At 45.2% G+C, this 18,261-nt stretch overlaps 1 protein-coding gene and 1 pseudogene across 1 annotated transcript in view; one reads left to right on the top strand and one right to left on the bottom strand.

The window, feature by feature from the left end:
- LOC126184313 (nose resistant to fluoxetine protein 6-like) overlaps positions 1-18,261 on the top strand; it is a 331,804-nt gene that overhangs the window by 18,028 nt on the left and 295,515 nt on the right. The window lies entirely within an intron of this gene.
- On the bottom strand, positions 16,277-16,394 carry LOC126185682 (5S ribosomal RNA; annotated as a pseudogene).

Here is an 18,261-nt window from a genome sequence, read left to right as displayed (position 1 = left end):
GTAGTTACACCACAGTACTCCGCCTGTCCTGTTTTACTAGTCCGCTCACCCTACGACGTCCGACATCAGTAATGAGGGGTGGCCGCCCAACCTCATGACGTCTGGACGTGGTTTCACCTTGGTTTCGTCACGTGTTGCAGACACTTTCCACAGCACTCCTCGAACACCCGACAAATCGTGCAGTTTCCGAAATGCTTGAGCCGAGCCTCCGGACCATTGCAATCTGCCTTCGGTCAAACACATGTAGATCGCACACGTTCTCCATTCTTCACACGGACAGCACGCTCACTGATACTACATGCACCGTGCTTGTGTCTGACTAACAGTAATTCCTCGCAAAGTGACACTGCTATGGCCTGGACGGGTTGGTATCAATAGTACGTCGGCGGTCATAATGTTCTGGCTGATCAGTGTATACTGAGGTGACAAACCTCATTGGATAGCGATATGCACATATACAGAAGGCGGTAGTCTACCCTACACAAGGTAAGAAGGGCATTGTATTGGCGGAGCTGTCATTCATGTAAAATTGTTTCCGACGTGATTTTAGCGGCACGACGGGAGATAACAGACCTCGAACGCAGAATAATAGTTGGAGCTAGACGCATGGGACATTCCATTCCAGAAATCATTAGGAAATTCAATATTACGACATCCACATTGTCAAAAGGGTGGTGAGAATTCCAGATTTCAGTCATTACCTCTCACCACGGACGTAGCAGGTTCGAATCCTGCCTCGGGCATGGATGTGTGTGACGTACTTAGGTTAGTTAGGTTTAAGTAGTTCTAAGTCTAGGGGACTGATGACCTCAGATGTTAAGTCCCATAGCGCTTAGAGCCATTTGAGCCAACGTGTACTGTCGGCAGGGCAGGCATGGAGACTCTTTGGTGACGTGCAGGCCTGATTCAAAAACTTATTTACGCACGCGGGCCAATTCGTCAAGTGAAGCGACAGCAGGGCTCTTAGCGGATCAAGTTTAAATGGCTCTGAGCACTGTGGGACTTAACATCCTGAGGTCATCAGTCCCCTAGAACCTACAACTACTTAAACCTAACTAACCTAAGGACATCACACACATCCATGCCTAAGGCAGGATTCGAACCTGCGACCGTAGCAGTCGCGCGGTTCCAGACTGAAGCACCTAGAACCGCTCGGCCACAACGGCCGGCTTTAGCGGATCAAGTCAAAATCGGCGGGGTCAGGGATTTTCTCTGCCTCGTGATGGCTGGGTGTTGTGTGATGTCCTTAGGTTAGTTAGGTTTAAGTAGTTCTAAGTTCTAGGGGACTGATGACCTTAGAAGTTAAGTCCCATAGTGCTCAGAGCCATTTGAACCATTTGAGCCAACAAATTATGCCCCAAACTTGTGTTTTTGAGTCTACATTCATTTTATGTTTACCCTACACTGATAAGCCAAAATATTATGACCTCTGCCCTCCGCGAGGCTGGATCTTACCTGGTGGCTTTGAGGGAACGTGACACAGTAAGGAAAGTGTAAAAGTGAATCAAAGACGGTTGAGGAATCATTCTAGTGACGACACGAGCCGCGAATGGGGAAATCTAATGGCATAAGTGACTTTGATAAAGGTGATGTTATTATTACCCATTAACGAGTAACTCGAAAACGGCATAGCTGATCGAATGTGTATGTGCTACTGTATTGAGCACCTATAGAAAGTGGTACGAGGTGCATTCAAGTTCTAAGGCCTCCGATTTCTTTTCTCCGGACTGGAAAGAGATAGAAACATGCGCGTTGTTTTAAAATGAGGCCGCGTTCATTGTCAATACGTCCCAGAAATGGCAGCACCGTACGGCAGATGGAATTTTACCGCCAGCGGCGAGAATGAGAACTGTTTTAAATACTTAAAATGGCGACGTTTTCCTTACTTGAACAGCGTGCAATCATTCGTTTTCTGAATTTGCGTGGTGTGAAACCAATTGAAATTCATCGACAGTTGAAGGAGACATGTGGTGATGGAGTTATGGATGTGTCGAAAGTGCGTTCGTGGGTGCGACAGTTTAATGAAGGCAGAACATCGTGTGACAACAAACCGAAACAACCTCGGGATCGCACAAGCCGGTCTGACGACATGATCGAGAAAGTGGAGAGAATTGTTTTGGGGGATCGCCGAAAGACTGTTGAACAGATCGCCTCCAGAGTTGGCATTTCTGTGGGTTCTGTGCACACAATCCTGCATGACGACCTGAAAATGCGAAAAGTGTCATCCAAGTGGGAGCCACGAATGCTGACGGACGACCACACAGCTGCCCGTGTGGCATGTTGCCAAGCAATGTTGACGTGCAATGACAGCATGAATGGGACTTTGTTTTCGTCGGTTGTGACAATGGATGAGACGTGGATGCCATTTTTCAATCCAGAAACAAAGTGCCAGTCAGCTCAATGAAAGCACACAGATTCACCGCCACCAAAAAAATTTCGGGTAACCGCCAGTGTTGAAAAAATGATGGAGTCCATGTTCTGGGACAGCGAGGGCGTAATCCTTACCCATTGCGTTCCAAAGGGCATTACGGTAACAGGTGCATCCTACGAAAATGTTTTGAAGAACAAATTCCTTCCTGCACTGCAACAAAAACGTCCGGGAAGGGCTGCGCGTGTGCTGTTTCACCAAGACAACGCACCCGCACATCGAGCTAACGTTACTCAACAGTTTCTTCGTGATAACAACTTTGAAGTGATTCCTCATGCTCCCTTCTCACCTGACCTGGCTCCTAGTGACTTTTGGCTTTTTCCAACAATGAAAGACACTCTCCGTGGCCGCACATTCACCAGCCGTGCTGCTATTGCCTCAGCGATTTTCCAGTGGTCAAACCAGACTCCTAAAGAAGCCTTCGCCGCTGCCATGGAATCATGGCGTCAGCGTTGTGAAAAATGTGTACGTCGGCAGGGCGATTACGTCGAGAAGTAACGCCAGTTTCATCGATTTCGGGTGAGTAGTTAATTAGAAAAAAAATCGGAGGCCTTAGAACTTGAATGCACCTCGTAGATCGACAGTGAAACTACCACTGGGCGATAAGTGGTTGGACGTCCACGACCCTTCACAGAACGTTGGATGTGGAGGCTTGCCTGCTCTGTAAAGTCAGATAGGTAGCGATCTTTGGCATCTTTGCTGAAAGAGCACAATGCTGGTGCGTGCACAAGTGTTTCGGGGCACACCTTTCTTTGTCCATTGTTGAAGACGGGGCTCTGCAGGAGACGACCCCACGTTTACATGTTGACCCAACAACATCGTCAAACACGATTCCAGTGGCAACGTAATCGTCGAGATTGGAGCATGAACCAATGGAAACATGTCTCCTGATCGGATGAAACACGTTTCTGCCGCACCAGGTCGATGGTCGTCTCCACAAACGCCGCCATCCAATCGAACGGCGGTTCGAAATGTGCACCGCGCCAAGGACGCAGGCTAGTGGGAGCATAATTATGCTGTGGGAGACATTCTGTCGTGCTTGCAGGGGACCTATAGTAGCAATCGAAGACGTGCTGATAGCTGTGGACTACCTGTACCCGTTCATGCTTGATGTCTCTATGTCTTCCAGCACGTTAATTGTCCGTGTCTCACAGCCAGAACCGCGCTACAGTGGTATGAGGAGCATGACATTGTACTCAAATTGATGTCTTGGTCATGAAATTCGCTTGATGTGAATCCAATTAAACTCATTTGAGTCACTATAAGGCGCCATCACGGAGTACACAAGTCAGCGATCGGCTGTTTAAGGAAATTACATGACTTGTGCGTGGACATCTGGTGCTACATACCTCCACAAACCTTATAACAAACTGTTGAATCCATGATACGCAAAATCGGTAACATACTGTGTTACAAAGATGGACTAACTAGTTATTAAGCAGGTGTTCATAATGTTTTGGCTCGTCAGTGTATATTCAGATGTTTACATTTATTTACGCGCCGTGAATATTGCTTTTTTACTTACGACGTTCAACAATAGCTAGGTTAAAAACTTCCGCTGGAAAATTCTGCAAGTCCTGGTCTCTCACTCCCACGAATTTCCAATGCGAGCTGGACTGAAACCAGTCGCCGGCCCGACCCATCCATCGGCCGGCGTGTACCACTGGTGGCTCACGCTCTACACTACCAATTATGTTACCAGCAATACACTAACATATGATATATATTACGTATCAGCCAGGCCCCACGAACGGCTGTGAATACAATTTTGTTTGGCTCTTCGGCGAGAAAGCTTTCTGAACAAATAAGATAACTCATAGTCTGTGATTAACTTAGTGTAAAATTATTTTACGTGATCACTCGTTGCTTTAAAAGAATGGACATACGCCACTTTCAAAATAAAAGATCAATATATTAAAATAACAATCTAGGTCGTTTGAATATGAACGCCTTCTCACGGCGAGAAAAAGGAAAAGCAGTGCCGCCAGATGACGGAAAGCATGAATACGCGCTGCCCCACAGCGAGAAACACAATTCTCATCGCCGGTGTGAACCTGTTAAAAGAAAATGCTGATGCACTGGAAATAAAGATGAAAATGAAACAGAAGTACGCTATAGAGGGGAAGTCGTAATTGCGTCAGACCGATTTTCACTGAGTGTGTATTACTCTACGCACGAAAGTGTGAACTATAGACCACATTACAACTGGATATAGTCAGTGTTAGAACAAATGACTTGATGCTAGTATAGACACCATTAAGGTAGTATTCCCGTCGAGTAAATTGTGCGGACATTTCTATGGGTTTACATGCATATTCGCTAGTTAGAACGCCGATTATACAAACCTGATGAAATCGGTACTATTGTTCAGTTATTGCCGGCCGTTGTGGCCCTGCGGTTCTAGGCGCTTCAGTCTGGAACCCAGAGACCGCTACGGTCGCAGGTTCGAATCCTGCCTCGGGCATGGATGTGTGTGGTGTCCTTAGGTTAGTTAGGTTTAATTAGTTCTAAGTTCTAAGCGACTGATGACCTCAGAAGTTAAGTCGCATAGTGCTCAGAGCCATTTGTTCAGTTATTCGTTCATCATGATCCGGGAGCAAAATATAGCTGGCATGTAAAGTGACCAGTAGCTACCAGTAATTTACTCTAAGATTTCCTTTGTCTGTCTCCTAATTTATATTCCAGTGTTACAGGTCAGGTGCTGTCTAGACGACAGTAATCTCGATCATTCGTAAATCCAGTATCACACGACGCACATCCAAGTCAGCGATCATCTCTACACTGGAAATATGTATGTAGACCTTTCTAAAGCCTTCACTACACATCGTACTGGCGAATAAAAGATCGTCTAGGCCGTAGATAGGTAGCATTCCAGGTCTATACACTGGTTCAAATGGCTCTGAGCACTATGGGACTTAGCATCTGTTGTCATCAGTCCCCTAGAACTTAGAACTACTTAAACCTAACTAACCTAAGGACATCACACACATCCATGCCCGAGGCAGGATTCGAACCTACGACCGTAGCGGTCACGCGGTTCCAGACTGAAGCGCATAGAACCGCACGGCCACACCGGCCGGCCTATACACTGGTCAATATACGTGCAGATCCATTTCAGACTGCACTAGTCTGTAGGCCGGGAGTACTAGAAAATGCAGTCTGAACGATAGTTCACTCGTTCATTCGTCGTATCACGCGAGCTTAATATTCTACTGACCAGTTTTACTGCTAAGTATACCAACCAGTCTGATCGATTGTTTACATCTTTAACGCGTGACATAATCTTAATATGGGCTTAATTTTCGGCTTTATAGCGCATGTCCCGAAATTTGTGATACTTGGTTACATTTATTTTCAAAATTTCCTGCAAGTCCTGAAGGCTGCTTTTATCATCACGTTGTACTATCTTCATTACTCATCGTATAAAAATATCCCTTTGCCAACCCAGGTGCAAGAGAACCTTATCTCCAGCAATATTGTACCACTTACCCTCGCTGTGTAGAGTCTCTATATGAATATGTGTGTTTCCATATACTTCTGCACATTTTTGTCTCAATGTAGATTATATTAGCCGTTAATTTCTGTCAAGATTATGCTCTAATTTTTCTGTTGTCATTTACTTGATTATCTCAGTTCATATCTTAAAAATTCTCGTGGATCGTAGATGAGCACTTGTTTCATCTCGGTTGTCAAGCCACGATTTACCGAAAACTGTCACTGAACGGAAAATTGAAGCATGTAACTGACAGAAACTGAGATGAACAGTTGTGATTTGAGCCCGTTCAGGACAGACATTCAAGAGCAGGGTGTCTAAGGGTCTCTTGGAAACAACCATGTTTAAGTAGAAAGTCTCACAGTGTAAGGTATATGTAAAATACCACCTCAGATGCTGTTAAGAAATACTTTAATTTCCACTATCGGTCACATTCATTGAATAGTTTCGGGTGACAGGTGTCTAGAACGTTGCTGAGTGCTCCGGTACGCATTTCAAGTCTCAGTTTTCTGCCAAATTATACAGTCAAAATCAGTAGCAATAGAGAGTAGTATCGGCACTTCATTACGAGACACCAGCATGGATCGTCTGTATCATCTTTGGTTCGGTCGGAGACGCGCTTTTTAACCGTTGCTGGTGTCCCGACGAACAGTTACGGTTTTTTCAAGTTCCCCATTCTCAACTTCATGAATATTATGCATTTACACATTTCAAAATTTATTAACAGCATTCACCAAAACTTGCACATTTCATCAATGGCAGGTAACATACCCCGTCCCGATACAGATATTGTTAAGCTGTCGTCATCATTTCGCTGTGGAAAAGCTTTTATACGGCAAAAGAACAACGGGTGAAACATTTTCTTCGGGTTATTTATTGATTTTAAGTGACTATCATTCTTTGTTATGCATTAGTATCTGTGGCTTCTAGATGGCAAAACTCGTAAAGACCCACAGCTGACAGAGAACAGACTTCATTTAGTAATGATGGCTGTATACACAGCGGCTGAACGAAAATATGGAAAAGTAAGAAACACAACACACTGCCATGCCTAATACGGTGTAGGAAAAATGCTGGCATTCAAAACAGCTTCCAGTCGTCCCACAATGGATAAATATAAGTCCTGCATGGTTTCCAAGGGAATCTTATACCATTCTTCCTGCCAGATAGTGACATGTTCAGATAACGGTGATGGAGATGGGTAGGCATAACGCGCCCTTCTCTCCAAAGCAGACCACAAAGTATTAATAGCATAGCAATATGGTGATTGCGGTGGCCAAGGGAGATGCAACGATTCATCCTCGAGATCACAAAACCAATCCTGGATGATTAGAGCTGTGTGAACAGGGACCCTGTCCTATTGCAACACAGCATCACCATCGGGGAACAAACATTGTACCATGGGCTGGTCCTAATCAGCCAAAATGGTCACATAATCCTTGACACTTGCAGGGCAACCATGGGGCCCATGAAAAAAATGCTCAAATGTGTGTGAATTCTTAAGGGACCAAACTGCTGAGGTCATCGGTCTATAAGCCTACACACTACTTACCCTAACTTAAACTAACTTACGCTAAGGACAACACACACACCCATGCCCGAGGGAGGACTCGAACCTCCGACGGGGGCAGCCGCCCGGACCGTGGCAAGACGCCTGTGACCGCGCGGCTGGGGCGCATGGAATACACTACTGGCCATTAAAATTGCTACACCAAGAAGAAATGCAGATGATAAACGCGTATGCATTGGACAAATATATTATACTTGAACAGACATGTGATTACATTTTCACGTAATTTGGGCGCATAGATCCTGAGAAATCAGTACCCAGAACAACCACCTCGGGGTCGGATTTTTCTCTGCCTCGTGATGACTGGGTGTTGTGTGCTGTCCTTCGATTAGTTAGGTTTAAGTTGTTCTAAGTTATAGGGGACTGATGACCATAGATGTTAAGTCCCATAGTGTTCAGAGCCATTTGAACCATTTGAACCAACCACCTCTGACCGTAATAACCGCCTTGATACGCCTGGGCATTGAGTCAAACAGAGCTTGGATGGCGTGTACAGGTTCAGCTGCCCATGCAGCTTCAACACGATACCACAGATCATCAACAGTAGTGACTGGCGTATTGTGACGAGCCAGTTGCTCGGCCAGCATTGACCAGACGTTTTCAATTGGAGAGAGATCTGGAGAATGTGCTGGCCAGGACAGCAGTCGAACATTTTCTGTATCCAGAAAGGCCCGTACAGGACCTGCAACATGCGGTCGTGCATTATCCTGCTGGAATGTAGGGTTTACCAGGGATCGAATGAAGGGTAGAGCCACGGGTTGTAAGACATCTTAAATGTAACGTCCAATGTTCAAAGTGCCGTCAGTGCGAACAAGAGGTGACCGAGACGTGTAACCAATGGCACCCCATACCATCACGCCGGGTGATACGCCAGTATGGCGATGAGAATACACGGTTCCAATGTGCGTTCACCGCGATGACGCCAAACACGGATGCGACCATCATGATTCTGTAAACAGAACCTGGATTCATCCGAAAAAATGACGTTTTACGGTTCGTGCACCCAGGTTCGTCGTTGAGGACACCATCGCAGGCGCTTCTGTCTGTGATGCAGCGTCAAGGGTAACCGCAGTCATGGTCTCCGAGCTGATAGTCCATCCTGCTGCAAACGACGTCGAACTGTTCGTGCAGATGGTTGTTGTCTTGCAAACGTCCACATCTGGTGACTCAGGGATCGAGACGTTGTTGCACGATCCGTTACAGCCATGCGGATAAGATGCCTGTCATCTCGACTGCCAGTGATACGAGGCCGTTGGGATCCAGTACGGCGTTCCGTATTACCCTCCGGAACCCACCGATTCCATATTCTGCCAACAGTTATTGGATCTCGACCAACGCGAGCAGCAATGTCGCGATACGATAAACCGCAATCGCGATAGGCTACAATCCGACCTTTATCAAAGTCGGAAACGTGATGGTACGCATTTCTCCTCCTTACACGAGGCATCACAACAACGTTTCACCAGGCAACGCCGGTCAACTGCTGTTTGTGTATGAGAAATCGGTTGGAAACTTTGCTCATGTCAGCACGCTGTAGGTGTCGCCACCGGCGCCAACCTTGTGTGAATGCTCTGAAAAGCTAATCATTTGCATATCACAGCGTCTTCTTCCTGTCGGTTAAATTTCGCGTCTGTAGCACGTCATCTTTGTGGTGTAGCAATTTTAATGGCCAGTAGTTTACCACGATATGGCAACCCAAATCATCACCGAACCCGCTCCATGTTTCACTTTCGGACCATAAACTCTCGTAGAATTTGGAAACAGACTCATGTGACCAAACAACATTCTTCCTTTGCTCCACATGCCAGATTTTATGGCTTCTGCACAACGTTTTTTTGTTATGGGCATTTGCATCACCGGTGGGTGGTTTTAGAATTCCAGCTCTCCATGCAATTCCATGAGTATGGAGTGTCCTTTATGTTGTTTTGGTCCTGACAGGGCTCACGAGTGCGACATTCAGTTCTGCAGTGACTTTTGTAGCTGTCGTGCTCATTTCTTGTCACAATCCTCTTCAATGACAGTATGTCACGATCACTCAACACACACTTCCGTCCACGTTGTGACTCAGCGGGTGTTGTTTTTCCGCTTTCCCTGTATGCAATATAAATCTTAGATACGCTGCCTTTTGAAACACCAAACACTTCGACTCCATTGGTTACGGAAGCACCCATCGTACGAGCACCAATAATCAGCCCATGTTGGAATTCATAATTCACTCACAATTACACAGAACACTCCTGTGACACGACTGACTCTTGCAACGTGTTGCACAGGTGCCGTTCGTGATGAGATACAACAGCGCATCCTGCAGGTTTGGCTAGCATCTGCATTTATGTTCAAGCATGCAATTCTTGTAGTGTTTCCGTATTTTTGTCGAGCCCCTGTATCATAACGTACCTAAGGGAGGAAAGTATTTTCAATGGTTATTCACTAAGGGTAATTTGTTATATATTGTTTCCAAAATATCAAGTAGCAGAACTTGAATCTCGACGAAGTCTTGCTTGAGACAAAAGTTCAAAACCTCTTATAACTAATCACCGCATACATACTGAGTTTCGGGCTGAAGTTTCGTACCTAAGTATAGGAACCAATCATGAAATTTTTGAAACTGACTATAGGAGAGGTGAATTTGCCAGTTCGCAGTAGAAATTCTCTACGCTGCGCTATCTCAGATTCATCATCTGTGAATAAGTGCACACTCCGTGCAGCTTTCAGAAAACAGAAATCCTGAATACGTAAGAACTAATTTTCAGCACATGTTAGCTGCGGAATATCTTACTGAATAAGGTAGAATCGTTGTTATGACACTATGCTTGAAATTTTTTTGGTCGTACAATTGCTGCATTTGTCCTCCACTGTCACTAGCGATGTCAAATTTTCATGTAAACTGTAAGTGTGACATCCATGCAAAATTTTCAGATTTTAGATGAAACATATACGTGGAATTCTTTCATGGCAAGACGGGATTTACGAATTACATGGCACAGAAGTTTATGTGACAGATATGTTTGCGTTCCTATAACGACAGTTGGCACGATACAAAGGGCCTTTTAATTCCACTGTGCCTTGTAATTAAAACGTTCTGGGCCAGTGCTTAGTTCTGAATACAAATTGTGAACAATGGCGCACAAAGAATTCCGATACAAGGAGTCTCCCTCGTTCTGCCAATGGGCTTGTCAAAGAGGGCAGAGGAGCGGACAGAGGTTTGGAGCACCCTCTTGCTCTTGGGGTGGGAAACAGCCCCTAAAATGCAGATGAAGAAAATAATGGAAACCATTGCATTAGAGACACAATGTCTATCCATAGTACATGTGACTAGTAACAGAAAAAGTGTCATGATGATCTTTCCATTTGCAAAAGATTCCGGGTTAGTCCCACTTTCGGATCTCCGGGAGAGGACAGCCAAGAAAAAGGTTATCATGATAAAAAAATATTGAATAACCAACGAAAGAGTAACGTTCTACAATTCGAAACGGGGAGTACCAGAAGTCTGAATGTGGTAGGGTACCTGCAAAGTCTAAAAAGGGAAATGCAAAACCTCGGTCTAGTTATAGTGGGGTCACTGAAGTGAAATGGAAAGAAGATAAGAGCTTCTTGTCAGACGAATGTAGTGTAATATCAACAGCAGCAGATAAGGTGTAAAGCAAGTAGGATTCGTCATGAATTGGAAGGTAGGACAGAGAGCGAGTTACTTTAAACAGTTCGATGGTAGGGACACTCTCGTCAGTATCTACAGCAAACCAACGCCAACAATAACAGTTCAGTATACATGTCGACGGTTCAAGCTGAAAATTAAGGGATGGAGGAGGTATATGAGGAGATGAATAAGGCATGGAGGAACCGGAAGATTCCTGCCGAATTACATCATGGGCAGCCAGAGATTTCGAAATCGGATACTGGATTGTAAGGCGCACCCAGTAGTTTTATAGACTCTAATCACAGTTCAGAAATGATGATTGTAGGCTGAAGTTTAAGATAATCGTCCGGGAGAAAGAACGTGGAAAGAAGTGAGAAATTGAAGAACTGAGGGGCATCTGAAGTTCTCTGAGGCTGTAGCCACTGCGATAATGAATACCACAATCAGCAGTTCAGTTGAAGAGGAATGAGTATTTCTGTAAAGAGCAATTGCAGATGTTGGACAGAAGAATATACATACAAAATAGGTAACTGGAAAGTAACCTTGGGTAACAGAAGAAATACATTAAATCATCGACGGAATCAGTAGAAAAATGATCAGGAAAACACAGTAATACAGCAATAGTAGTAGTAGAAGTAGTAGTTTTTTGGATACAGCGTGTTATTAAAATTTAAGAACAACAAAAATAACGTAATTCATACATACAGGCATTTACATATTTAGAGGTCTAGTTTGCAGAATGAAATTTCCAGTCCGCAGCGGAGTGTGCGCTGATATGAAACTTCCTGGCAGATTAAAACTGCCGGACCGGGACTCGAACTCAAGAGCTTTGCCTTTCGTGAGCAAGTGCTCTACCATCTGAGTTACCCAAGCACGACTCACGGCCCGTCCTCAAAGCTTTAATTCCGCCAGTACCTCGTTTCCTACCTTCCAAACTTCACAGAAGCTCTCCTGCAGACGTTGCAGAATTAGCACTCCTGGAAGAAAGAATATTGCAGAGACATGGCTTAGCCACAGCCTGGGGGATGTTTCCAAAATGACTGCTTGCACGGAAAAGGCAAAGGTCCCGAGTTCGAGTCTCGGTCTGGCACACAGTTTTAATCCGCCAGGAAGTTTCATATCAGCGCACAGTCCGCTGCAGACCGAAAATTTCATTCTGCGAAGAAATCGAAAAAGAAATGGTAGTTGAGTGAAGTTAAAAGCAAAGGCGTCAACATAAAGGACACACGAGGAAGTCCACTGTTAAACGCAGAGCACAGGGAATGTGCGTTTGCGACGTTTGGGGCACCGCATTGCATGGAACTGAATCGGACTGTGGGAATATCAGAAAAGAAGAGAATTACAGCATTTGAGATGTGATGTTATAGAACGATGTTGAAAATTAAATGGACTAAGATAATAAGTGATGAGATCCTTCGCAGAATCGATGAGGAGAGGAACATATGGGAAAAAAAACATAGGATACGACAGAGATTGGATTACATCCAACAGATAATTGAGGGCATTGGATGCAAGTGCCACAATGTGATGAAGATAATTACGCAGTTGAGGAATTCGTGATGAATCGCAGTCAGGAGACAGAGAAGAACTCCATCATTGACCTTCTAGAACGTAGAATTTCTCTCTCGAATAAGGCAGGCATGTCGATTAATAAAGCACTGTTAAATTGTGAAACTATTTGCCTAAAGGGTTATTTTCTTGTAATTTTTCTGTCTTCTACCAGTCGTCAAAGGATTTTATTTGTCACCCAGTATTATTTTTAGTATAAAGACTGATCGAAACCACAAAATCGTCAGCTGTATACGCCATTATCGGTTTTGATCCTGAGTTCACATTCAGAAAACTACGTATTATTAGTTTCCCAGTTATTTTATTTTTCTTGTATTATGGAAGTTGTTACGGTAACTTTATATTTCATTACACTTCTAACAACAAATCGAGCCAAAATCGACGAGTATTTGAGAAATATATAATGCGATGCCACAGCTGAACAGCATATTTTCGTAGTCTGCACGTTTGAATGGGAAAACCACCAAAACGGCATTTTAGATTCCCAAACGTGTAATCCGACATGGCAAGATAAATGAAGCCAAGCAGGTGTGTTTCTGGTGATACAACAGAACACGGAGATATTTATTTCGGTGTATATCAAATAATGTTTTTACTACTTTCTGTCTTGAAGGTTCTGGTGACAACCTGACCTTCCATTAAACATGGACGACTGAATGACCGTTGTGTATTTTCCTTGTGTTTCCATTTGTTTACTGTCAACTCAGGGGAGACAAAGGTATGGAAAAATCACAAACAACCCACTGAAATGCCCAGTACGGTTAGGAAAACCGTTGGCATTCTAAACAGCTTTCAGTAGTCACGCAGTGGATAAATACAGGTCGTGTATAGTTTTCGACAGAATATTTTACCATTCTTCCTGGCAAACAATGGCAGCATCAATAACGATGAGGGACGTGGATAGCGACCGCGCACCATTCTCTCTAAAGTAGGCCACAAAGGATCAATATTATTGAGATCTGGCGACTGTGGTGTCCACGGAAGATACTACAATTCAGCCTCGGCTCACAAATCCAGTCCTGGACGATCAGAGCTGTGAGAATAGGGGCCCTGTCATCTTGGAACATGGTATCATCATTGGGGAGCAAACACTGTACCAGCTGAGTAACCATATAACCCGCGTAATACCACGATATGGCTACCCAGATCATCACCCAACCACTGCCTTGTTTCACTCTCAGGCTATAAGCTCAGTCAGAAGTTAGAAACAGTGTGCAAGGAGACTCATCTGACCAGTTATGGGCAGTTTCATCACTGATTAGTCGTTGGAATTGCCGCTCCTCTTGAAACTCTCAGGTCATGGAGTTCGCTTCGTGTGGTTTTGGTTCCGACAGGGCTCGCGAGTAGCCGTAATCCTCTTATTTGTCGTCACACTCCTCTTCAATGACCGCCTGTCACACTCACCCAATACACACCTTCGTCAGCGTTGTCACTTAGGAGATGATGTTTCTCTGATTTCCCTGTAGGGGGTATAAATTTTACATACGGTGCCTCTTGAAACACCAAACACTTCGGCTACCTTGGTTACGGAAGCGCCCACCATACGTCCACGTTCGAATTCACTTAGCTCCTACATAATACACTCATTACTACGCAGCCGGCCGTGGTGGCCAAGCGGTTAAAGGCGCTACATTCTGGAACCGCGCGGCCGCTACGGTCGCAGGTTCGAATCCTGCCTCGGGCATGGATGTGTGTGATGTCCTTAGATTAGTTAGGTTTAAGTAGTTCTAAATTCTAGGGGACTGATGACCTTAGAAGTTAAGTCCCATAGTGCTCAGAGCCATTTGAACCACTACTACGCACCGAGCGGGGTGGCGCAGTGGTTAGACACTGGACTCGCATTCGGAAGGACGACGGTTCAATCCCGCGTCCGGCCATCCTGATTTAGGTTTTCCGTGATTTCCCTAAATCACTCCAGGCAAATGCCGGGATGGTTCCTCTGAAAGGGCACGGCCGACTTCCTTCCCAATCCTTCCCTAATCCGATGAGACCGATGACCACGCTGTCTGGTCTCCTTCCCCAAACCAACCAACCACTACTACGCAGGGCACTGGTCTGACCACGACTGGCACTTGCAACGTATAGAGGATATAGCACACGTGCCGATTGTGATGAAATACAACAGCACAACTCGCAGGCATGGCTATTACAAAAAAAAAAGGTTTCAATGGCTCTGAGCACTATGGGACTCAGCATCTGTGGTCATCAGCCCCCTAGAACTTAGAACTACTTAAACCCAACTAACCTAAGGACATCACACACATCCATGCCCGAGGCAGGATTCGAACCTGCGACCGTAGCGGCCGCGCGGTTCCAGACTGTAGCGCCTTTAACCGCTTGGCCACCACGGCCGGCTGCGTAGTAATGAATGTATTATGTAGGAGCTAAGTGAATTCGAACGTGGACGTATGGTGGGCGCTTCCGTAACCAAGGTAGCCGAAGTGTTTGGTGTTTCAAGAGGCGGTTCCATACTGTAGCGCGCGGTTCCAGACTGTAGCGCCTAGAACCGCTCGGCCACTTCGGCCGGCCGGCTATTACAGTATCTGCATTTATGTTCAAGCATGCATTTCTCGCGGTGTTTACATATTTTTGTCCAACCACCGTACGTTACTCCGGCTACCACAGAAGAGTCAAATTCAGTTTTGTGTCACCTTTTAAATAACGTTGTGTTGAGGTAAACAGCACACTAAGATACGCTTTCAAACTGGCCTTCAGGAGAGGAACTGGTTCGCCGAATAAATAATATAGGGTGCTATTTAAAAAGACATACTGCCGTTATATCTTGTTAACGAACAAAATTAAGAGAAAGGCAATAATACTGGTTAATGCCCCATGGTAGCTAAACTATATTTTTTGGACAAAAAGCTGTAGGCCTATGGGGTGGTCAAGAGAAATGGAACACCCTGTATTTAAAAGCACTTCCAAGCGCTCTGTACTACTGAAAGATATGTGCTTCACACCACTGTAAGTCACGTGCACCAGAATGAAGCTTAAATATTCTCCGTGAGACTCGTCAAATGCTTTTTCTGTGCCTTGTTGAATATATTTTCAATTTTCAACCAAAATCTGCGACATGTTTCATGGAACGCCCAGAGTTAGCAAGAAACGTCGTTACGATTCTCATTACGAAAATGTGTTCCTTAGAGAGTAATTTTATTAATGATGTCGAGATTGCGACTTAAATTTTGTCTTTCAAGATATTCAAGGCAACAGTAGTTACTGTCAGTGACAGAAAAACATTCTGTGGAATCCTATATTCAAGGAGCCATTGATTAAGGCGTATACTAAACAGCGCTATTCTTCACTGTAACATCAAACATTGTCCTTACGCATTCGCTACCGGAAATACCGAGTATTCATTATAATGTTTTATGATAACCACTCCGTCTACAGGCCACAAGTGGCCCATCGGGACCATCCGACCGCCGTGTCATCCTCCGAGTAGGATGCGGATAGGAGGGGCATGGGGTCAGCACACCGCTCTCCCGGTCGTTAGGATGGTATTCTTGACCGAAGCCGCTACTATGCGGTCGAGTAGCTCTTCAATTGGCATCACGAGGCTGAGTGTACCCCGAAAAATGGCAACAGCGCATGGCGGCCTGGATGGTCACCCATCCAAGTGCCGACCACGCCCGACAGCGCTTAACTTCGGTGATCATACGGGAACCGGTGTATCCACTGCAGCAAGGCCGTTGCCAATGTTTTATGATAGCAGTTGCATTATAAGCTATGATACGTAATGCGTATCAATTTTTAAATGTTTAAAAAAACTATTATACCTTGCGCTTTCACCAATGCGATTTTTCTTACTGATAACTGTTTGTCTTTACTTTTCATAGATCTGAAAAATGGTTCAAATGGCTCTAAGCACTATGGGACTTAACATCTGAGGTCATTAGTGCCCTAGACTTAGAACTACTTAAGCCTAACTAACCTAAGGACATAACACACATCCATGCCCGAGGCAGGATTCGAACCTGCGATCGTAGCACTAGTGCGGTTCCGGACCGAAGCGCCTAGAACCGGTCGGCCACACCGGCCGGCTCGTAGATCTGAAACAAGATACAGAACCGCTCTTTATATTGCGATCATGAAAAATCCGTAGTGAAGAAAAATATTCCTAGAATTAAATCTTCACTCGACAGCGGAGTGTGCGCTGATATGAAACTACCTGGCAGATTAAAACTGTGTGCCTGACCGAGACTCGAACTCGGGACCTTTGCCTTTCGCGGGCAAGTGCTCTACCAACTGAGCTACCCAAGCACGACTCACGAGCACTTGCCCGCGAAAGGCAAAGGTGCTGAGTACGAGTCTCGGTCCGGCACACAGTTTTAATCTTCCAGGATGTTTGATATCAGCGCACACTCCGCTGTAGAGTGAGAGTTTCATTCTAGAAACATTTGCCAGGCTGTGGCTAAGCCATGTCTCCGCAATATCCTCTCTTTCAGGAGTGTTAGTTCTGTAAGGTTCGCAGGAGAGCTTCTGTAAAGTTTGGAAGGTAGAAGACGAGGTACTGGCAGAAGTAAAGCTGTGAGGACGGTGCGTGAGTCGTGCTTGGGTAGCTCAGTTCTAGAGCACATGCCCGCGAAAGGCAAAGGTCCCGAGTTCGACTCTCGGTCCGGCACACAGTTTTAGTCTGCCAGGTAGTTTCAAGAAAATTATTATTTACGACAGTTTAAAGCCGACAGAAAATCAGACAAATTATAAAAATGCCCTATTCTGGTCACCAGAATGCTTACGAGTTCCACAACAAGGATGACCTCAGAGGTGTATCTCACGGACTTTGATCCTTTTCGGCGAGTTTTGCCTCGAACTCCAAAACATAGTCCCTATAATGCTATCAGTGCCGCCTCGCCATATCTTTTTTAGATAATTTAGGTTTTAGAAAAGAAACGATGACGAGGTCATCAGAGACAACATAATCTCGGACAGGACAGGGGCTGCGAAGGATATTGACCTCATTCTTTTTGAAGAAAACATCGCAGGTTTTGCGTTAATAGCCAAACAAACAGTGGAAAACCTAAATTTGAATGGCCGAAAGGGGTACTGTTCCGCTCCTCTCGAATGCTGACCCAGTGCCTCAACCACTGCACTACTTTGCTCGGTTTGATGTTTTAGGGAAACAAACACGAGCAGCTCTCAATCTCATTTCCTTGTCAACATGGTTTATTTTTCATGTATGTGGATCGGCAAGTAGCGGTGACGGTACACCATCGGTTAAGATCTCTGTGTTGGTGCAGGCACTCGACGTTCCGCCTGAAAAATCGTTGCTCGCTGCCATGCAGCCTCAGGCCTCTGCTGGCGAGTTTGCTAAATGTCAAGTGCGGTGGTGCTCGGTGATGGCTGGTGTGAATCCGGCGACATTTCTATTTACGAAATTTAGATATCCACGTGAAGAGAGGTAGCCGGACACAGCTCTTAATCATATCAGCTTTTTTACCCGCGTCTTCTCCCCAGTGTCTCAGTGATTGAGAGCTGAATGTGATGGGTCCGTTGGACAGGAAGGTTTTGTTCGACGGCCTAATAATGCTGTTCGACAAGACTATGCCATGTGTCTACTCCGC

The sequence above is a fragment of the Schistocerca cancellata genome, chromosome 4, assembly GCF_023864275.1.
Source record: "Schistocerca cancellata isolate TAMUIC-IGC-003103 chromosome 4, iqSchCanc2.1, whole genome shotgun sequence".
Classification (NCBI taxonomy): Eukaryota; Metazoa; Arthropoda; class Insecta; order Orthoptera; family Acrididae; genus Schistocerca; species Schistocerca cancellata.
This window is presented reverse-complemented; position numbering and strand designations above follow the sequence as displayed.